The sequence below is a fragment of the Gopherus flavomarginatus genome, chromosome 8 (genome assembly GCF_025201925.1).
Source record: "Gopherus flavomarginatus isolate rGopFla2 chromosome 8, rGopFla2.mat.asm, whole genome shotgun sequence".
Classification (NCBI taxonomy): Eukaryota; Metazoa; Chordata; order Testudines; family Testudinidae; genus Gopherus; species Gopherus flavomarginatus.
Window position 1 is genome coordinate 7,875,272 of NC_066624.1, and position 7,295 is coordinate 7,882,566.

Consider the following 7,295-nt stretch of genomic DNA (forward strand, 5'->3'; position numbering starts at 1 on the left):
AAAAGTTATGTTGACACTCAAAAAGTACTATAATAAAAATCCATACTGCATGCTCACACTCACTCTCTCAGTCAGTATGTCCACACTTGGGGCTCTAGCATCAACAGTATGAGCAGTGCACTGTGGGTACCTATCCCACAGTCCAGCTCAACACCTTCTGCCACTAGGTCTTGTGGGAAAGCAGAGCAGATCATGGCACATCGTGGGACTGGGCTCAATGTCCCATGATGCATTGCTTTCTGTCCCAGCATTCCATGGGCTTCCAGCTTTCTTTTATGGCATTTTCAATGGCCCTTCTTTGCTGTGCACCCCGACATCTTTGTGAGAAGGGATGGACCCTGCGTTGCTCTCCTATGCTCTGATAACTGTGATGAAGACATAGCGGATGACAATGCAGTTAATCATGAAGTTCCTAACTGAAGAAGACTCCCAGTTGCCTGACATGCTGCATGATATGGGTAGGAGTAAATTTTGATTGCTTTTGGCATTCACAGATTAGCTGCAGAGGGTGGACCATTGCTTTTGCGCTTGAGAGCCAAGCACTGAATGGTGGGATCATATCGTCATGAAGGTGTGGGATGACGAGCAGTGGCTACAGAACTTTTGGATGCAGAAAGCCACCTTCCTGGAACTGTGTGTGGAGCTCGCCCCAGCATAGTGGTGCAAGGACACCAGAATGACAGCTGCCCTATCAGTAGAGAAGCATTTGGCAATCGTGTGGAAGATGGCGACTCCAGACTGCTACCCTTCAATCGCAAATCAGTTTGGAGTCCAGAAGTTGACTGTTCAGGCTGCATTAATACAAGTGTGCAGGGCAATTAATCGCATCCTGCTACGAAGGACCATGACTCTGGGAAATGTGTGTGAAATAGTGGACAGCTTTGCAGAAATGGGTTTCCCTAACTATGTAGGGGTGATAGATGGCACACATATGCCAATTTTGGCACCAGAAACCTTGTACTGGAGTACATCAATAGGAGAGGGTACTTCTCCATGGTGTTGCAGGCACTTGTGGAGCATCATGGGTGTTTCACTGACATCAACATGGGATGGTCCAGGAGAGTGCATGATTCATGTATCTTCAGGAACACTGGCCTGTATAGAAAGCTACAAGCGGGGACTTTCTTTCCAGACCAGAAGATTACAGAGGAGATGTTGAAATGCCCATAGTGATCCTAGGAGACCCGGCATACACCTTACAGCCATGGCTCATGAAACCTTACACGGGAAACCTGGACAGCAGTAAAGAGTGGTTCAACAACAGACTGAGTAGGTGCCGGACAACATTAGAATGTGCCTTTGTCAGATTAAAGGTGCGCTGGAGATGCCTTTATGGCAGGTTGGACCTCAGTGAGGATAATAGTCCCATGGTCAGAGCCACATGTTGCACGTTGCATAATCTTTGTGAAGCTAAGGGTAAAAAGGTTTGTTCAGGGGTGGAGTATTGAGGCAGACCACTTGGTTGCTGATTTTGAGCAGCCAGTTACCAGGGCTATCAGAGGAGTCCAGAAGGGGGAATTAGAATCAGGGAGGCTTTGAGGCAACACTTTGAAAATGAGAACCAGTAATGTATATCTCTGTGATTGGTGTCTCGATCATAGCCCTTTTCACATGAGTCTCATTAATCTGCCCGTAGGTAAAAAAAATTCCTAGGGCTCAAACACAGCTGAGACTGCACAGCCTCCTCTCCCCAAATACTGAGCAGCTTCAGCAGCTCTGCAGTGGTCCAAACTGGAAAGCATTTGCTGCGATAACCTACCATGGTCACCTGGGATGATGCAATGAGACCTCTCTGTGCTGAGAAAATAGGAAACAGACGTTCAAAAATTCCAGGGACTTCTAAGGGGGAGGAGTGGATGGTTGTTATCATGGATTCAGGGCAGTGTAGTTCAGGCTCCTGACTAGAGCAATCACAATGGGCATTGTGAGACGCCTTCTGGCAGTCAATTAAAGTGATAAAATCAAGAGTGATGCCTACACTGGCATGTTGTCATCAAAAATGTTGCGCAAAAAGCCTTGTGTCTCTCATTGTGGTGGTTTTATTTTGTTGCCAAAGCAGGGCATTTTTGCTGCCAAAAGTCGCATTGCAATGTGTACACATTCACTGTTTTGTCAAAAAAAGGCAGCTTTTGTTGACAAAACTTTGTAGTGTAGACAAGGGCTACGGTGGCACAAGGACTGTAAAACTTATCATTTCAGACTTGTGTGCCTGAAGTTATCTCCTGAATTAACAGTGAGTCAGTAGCCAGACTTTCAAAGGTGCTGAACACCTGCAGCTCTTGTTGACTTCAGTGGGACTTGTGGATGGATGCTCAGCAATTCTTAAAAACAAAGCACTTCTATTTAGGTGTCTGTAACGGGGTCTGGAGTCACCACTGCTGGTGCCTCCTGCTGGATGCTCTGGGAATTAGCTCTTGTCAGCTGTGGAGTGCCCTCTGCACATGGTGTCTTGCCAATTGTCTGCTTTGCTGGTTTGGGAACCGCGTTGCTCACCATTCGGCAGCATCCACTTCAGGACACTGCCCTCCAGCAGTGTCCACTACTCCACACTCATCCCCTTCAGGGGCGCAGGGGTTTAACAGCAGTCCTTTGGCTTGCACCTGCCTCAGTGGCCAGCCACAACCCCGAAGTCTAGCCTCTCACCTCAGAGGAAAGTTGCATTCAGTCTTGGGGGTGAGGGATAGCTCAGTGGTTTGAGCATTGGCCTGCTAAACCCAGGGTTGTAAGGGGGCCACTTAGGGATCTGGGGCAAAAAATCTGTCTGGGGATTGGTCCTGCTTTGAGCAGGGGGTTGGACTAGATGACCTCCTGAGGTCCCTTCCAACCCTGATATTCTATGATTCTATGATGATTCTTCTGTGGCCAGGTGCAGTACAAGGGGTGGGGGGGAACCCAGGCCCACCCACTATTATGGGTCCCAACCCAGGGACCTCGAGCAGCATCTTCTCTGCCCTCCTTCTCATCCCTTGTCCGACTGTCTTCCCTGGGCCACTTCCCCTTCAGCCCCTTGCACCTTCTCAGCCCTTCTAGTCAGGGGCTGCAGCCTGGCAGGTAATGGGCCAGAGCTCTCCTCTGCTCCCCAGAGCCTGCCCAGCACTGTTCTGTCCAAGGTGCTACCTCCCTACCTCAGGAGCCACTCCTCCTCCCTTGTTAGTCAGAGGGAGACTGCCCTCTCCTTTGCTAGGCAGCCTTTATATAGGGCCCAGCCCTGCCCTGATTGGCTGCCTATTTCTTTGCCCTGATTGGCTCTCCACAGGGCTTTGCTGATTGGCTGCTTGTCTGTGCAGCCTCTCTGACCCGTTCCAGCCCTTTTTCTCATGGAGTGGGGCAGCTGCCCCACTACAGTGTCCAAATATGGACGTAGGAGCCTAACTTTAGGTATCCAGGTTTGAAAATGTTGGCCCAGATGTCCACCTTGCCCATGATAAGTGTCACAAAGAGATTATGCTCAAGTAGGCTCATTTTCAGTACATTCTTTTTCATTTTCATTCTTAGGTTTCTTCTTTGATCCAAGTTTTGAGCACCATCCTGTTTTTCATGGCCTTAGGGATCTGAAAGAACATATGAATTTGTGTAACACTCCCGACTGCTTACTGTAGCTGATAAACTTCTTCGTTCTGGAAAATGATAGCAGCCTATTAAGAACTAGTAAGTGGCATGACCTAAATAGTTCTAAAAGGGGAACAACTCCTCCTCAAAGGAGAAGTCTTTTCTTGCTTTCCCATCATTAATGTCAATGCATAGGTTTTTAGCTACGCCATGTACATTAACCCTGGTGGAACTTATGCAGCCCTTTGAATATAATCCTAATTTTTTACCTGTAGTAGTAATAATACAATATGAATTTACATCAGCTAAACTGATATTTCCTTAGAAAATTAAAAAAACAACACATTTTGCTGTTATACTAAATTCTAGGCAAAAAAAGGTTTCATTTATAACTCAGTAACTCATTTGCTTGTTAATGGAATAATAACTACTTGGAATAACTTTGATTTTAGTAGTCATCTGATTCCAAAATCCACTAGTGTTGTGCACTGAACATTCTCCAGAGTCACAACAAAATTAGATATACAGTGTTGGTAGTTATTAAGAAATCATTCAACTTTAATGAATGTGAATCACAAGCTAGCTTTAATTAACTGTTATATATTGCATGTTGCTCTACTTCATAAATAAATCATTTTGCATTCATAATTGCAAATGAACATTTCTGAGATATGTATTCAGGTAATTAACAATTAAAGATTTTTATTTTATTTTTTTCTACATTTTAAACACAAAGCCCTTGGGGGAAAGAGGTAAACGTCAATGCCCTGATCCTGTAAAGACACACACACATGCTCAGCTTTACCCACTCTGAAAATAGTCCCACTGCAGTCAAGACAAGGAATTAGGAAATATCATGTAGGACCTGATCCCAATGAAGTTGGTGGAAATCCTCCTGTTGACTTCAGCAGGCGTTGGATTAGAAGGAACTATCTTGGCATTTTATACTGCCAAGTCATCACAGTCCTATCTGAGCTCCTTTCATGTAAAAGCAATAGCAAAACCCTTATTGTTAAGACCCTACCAAATTCAAGGACCATTTTGGTAAATTTCACAGTCATAGCATTTTTACAATCTTGAATTTCATGGTTTCAGACATTTAAATCTTAAATTTGACAGTGTTGTCACAAATCATTAATATGTATTTTAAAATATAAACATGTGAAGCCCTTAAGTTAATGTTTCTCAATCTGGAGGTCCTGATCCAAAAGGGGGCAGCAAGGCTACTGTTGAGGGGTTGGGGCATGGTCTTGCCAACCTTAGTTCTGCGCTGCTGCTCATGGCAGCACTGCCTTCAGAACTGGGCTCCCAGCCAGCAGTCGCCATTCTCCAGTTGTTCTGAAGGCAGTGCAGAAATACTGCTATCCACCTACAATAGCCAGATTTCATGGGGAAGACCAGATTTCACGGTCCGTGGAATGTTTTCCACAGCCATGAATTTGGAAGGTCCCTATTTATTGTACTTCATGGAGTCTCTGACACTTCTCCTTTTTCAGCATCAAAATTCTGCTTGTGGTGTTGGTGTTGTATTTTTGTTTGTTCATTTGGTAGGGGTACAGCTCAGAAGGGGATCTCAGCATTGGGGGTGTCATTCCTATGATAGAAAGACTTTTTCCAAAGACGAAGGTCCTGCAGCATTTTCTACAGATGGTTAGACTCTGGATTAATTTAATCTTCTCTGGGAATTTGTTCCATAACCAGATCCCCTTGGCCGAGAGAAATCTTTGTCTCCAGCTTTCACATTCTTTTCTCCCCAACTCTCATGTGTTTCATCTTATTTGGGTTTCGGGACAACTCTTCTTCTTGTATATTCTACCCCCTCCACATCCCTGCACCTTACTCTGGAGTTACTTTTTCCTTCACTGGTTTCCAGTGGTTTCTTTGTAGCTTAATTCCATGTTAGCATTTAGAGACAAATTGCTGGGGAACGGGGCAGGTGAGGTTGAATTGTACAAGAAAGGATTACGATGTGGGAGCTCGTGCAGTAAATACAGATCTTTGTTGTAGTACAGAACAGAGCTCAGCGAGATTCATGGACAGCACCACTCGTGTGAGGTGGTGATATAGGGCAAAGCTGGAGTAATTCCTCCCTCCAGTCTGCATTACATACACATGCCCTGGACTAAAGTAGCCTCTTGTCACTGCTGAGCTGCTGCTCTGTAGGTCTCAGTGGGAGACTTGCTACCCCTTTGACCCACCATGCATCTATCCAGTGACTGGCTCAGCTACTTGGGGGCTGAGCTGAGGATTTTTCACTCAATCTATAGTGCAGATTGTGTATGCTGACATTCTACAAACAGGCATATAGGCTAGATTTAGAATGGAAAAGAAGGGAAGTGTATTTCAAAAGATATCCTAACTGGAGTAAATAGAGCAGATGTTAGATATTGGCTATGATTATGGTATTTAAATTAATTACACTTTTCTGATGAATAAGACACGCTAAGCAACAAACAGCCTTCAATCAAGGCTGTTGCTATTAGACAAAGATGTACAGAAAAAGAAGTACATATTAGGGGAAATGGAAGAAGATACCATTAAGATCACAGAGAAAAATTCAGAGCCTCTGAGAATCATTTTGAATCAGATGATTGAAATTGCTTTCAGCTAATAAGTGTATTGTTGCATATCCCATGTTCCCTCTGGTTAGGGATTTGGAAGTGGTGTGCTAAACACAAGAAACTGGAGCAAATGATAGATTTTCTTTGCTTTAACATTATTGACGCACCTGATAAAATCTTTCAAACTTTGCACTGAAGACTGATAAATGAAATGACATTTTTACCCCTTATGGTGTGATCCTTTGCATTTGGGCATGATTCAAAGCAGAACTAATGTGAGGAAATTTCAAAACCTGCTGTCTTTTCACCAGATTAGAAGAGTCAGATGCTTCTGCTTAAGTATTTTGTTTCAGCGATTTGCTGTTATAAATCCTTATTTATCATAACCTAAATCTGGTTGTCCCAAGTTGCTTAACAATAAACCCACATGGCTGCTGAAGGGCATTGACCTAAACTAAGGGTGAGATTCTGGGCTGTGCTTCATAGAGGTCCAACTCAGTCTTCAAATCACTTTTGCACTCTCTCAGTGCTGAGTGGCTTCAGGAATTGGAGAAGTCCCTAGCATAATTTAGACCTGGGGGCCTGTACAAGGTTATGGCAGCCTCCCAGGGCTGCCCTGTGGACTGCAGTACTGCCTGGAATCTCTGCAGCACTCTGTTTTGGAGCCACACCCCCGGCCTTACATTGGGACTTGGAGGGGGTCCTCGGAAGGCAGCCTTACAGCTGCCTTCAGACATCCCAGTCTTATTAATTTCTCCTCATAGGGAAGCCATTCTATACCCCTAATCATTTTTGTTGCCCTTTTCTGAACCTTTTCCAATTCCAATATATCTTTTTTGAGATGGGGCAACCACATCTGTATGCAGTATTCAAGATGTGGGCGTACCGTGGATTTATATAAAGGCAACATGATATTTTCTGTCTTATTATCTATCCCTTTCTTGATGATTCCCAACATTCTGTTTGCTTTTTTGACTGCCGCTGCACATTTCAGAGAACTATCCACAAGGACTCCAAGATCTCTTTCTTGAGTGGGAACAGCTAATTTAGATCCCCATCATTATATATGTATAGTTATAGTTATTTTACTTTTTGGATTTGAAAGCACTAATAAGTACCTTCACCTTTCTTCCTCATTATCAGTTACTTTTCCCTATTGTACGTGATGGTCTTGCCCACAGCAAG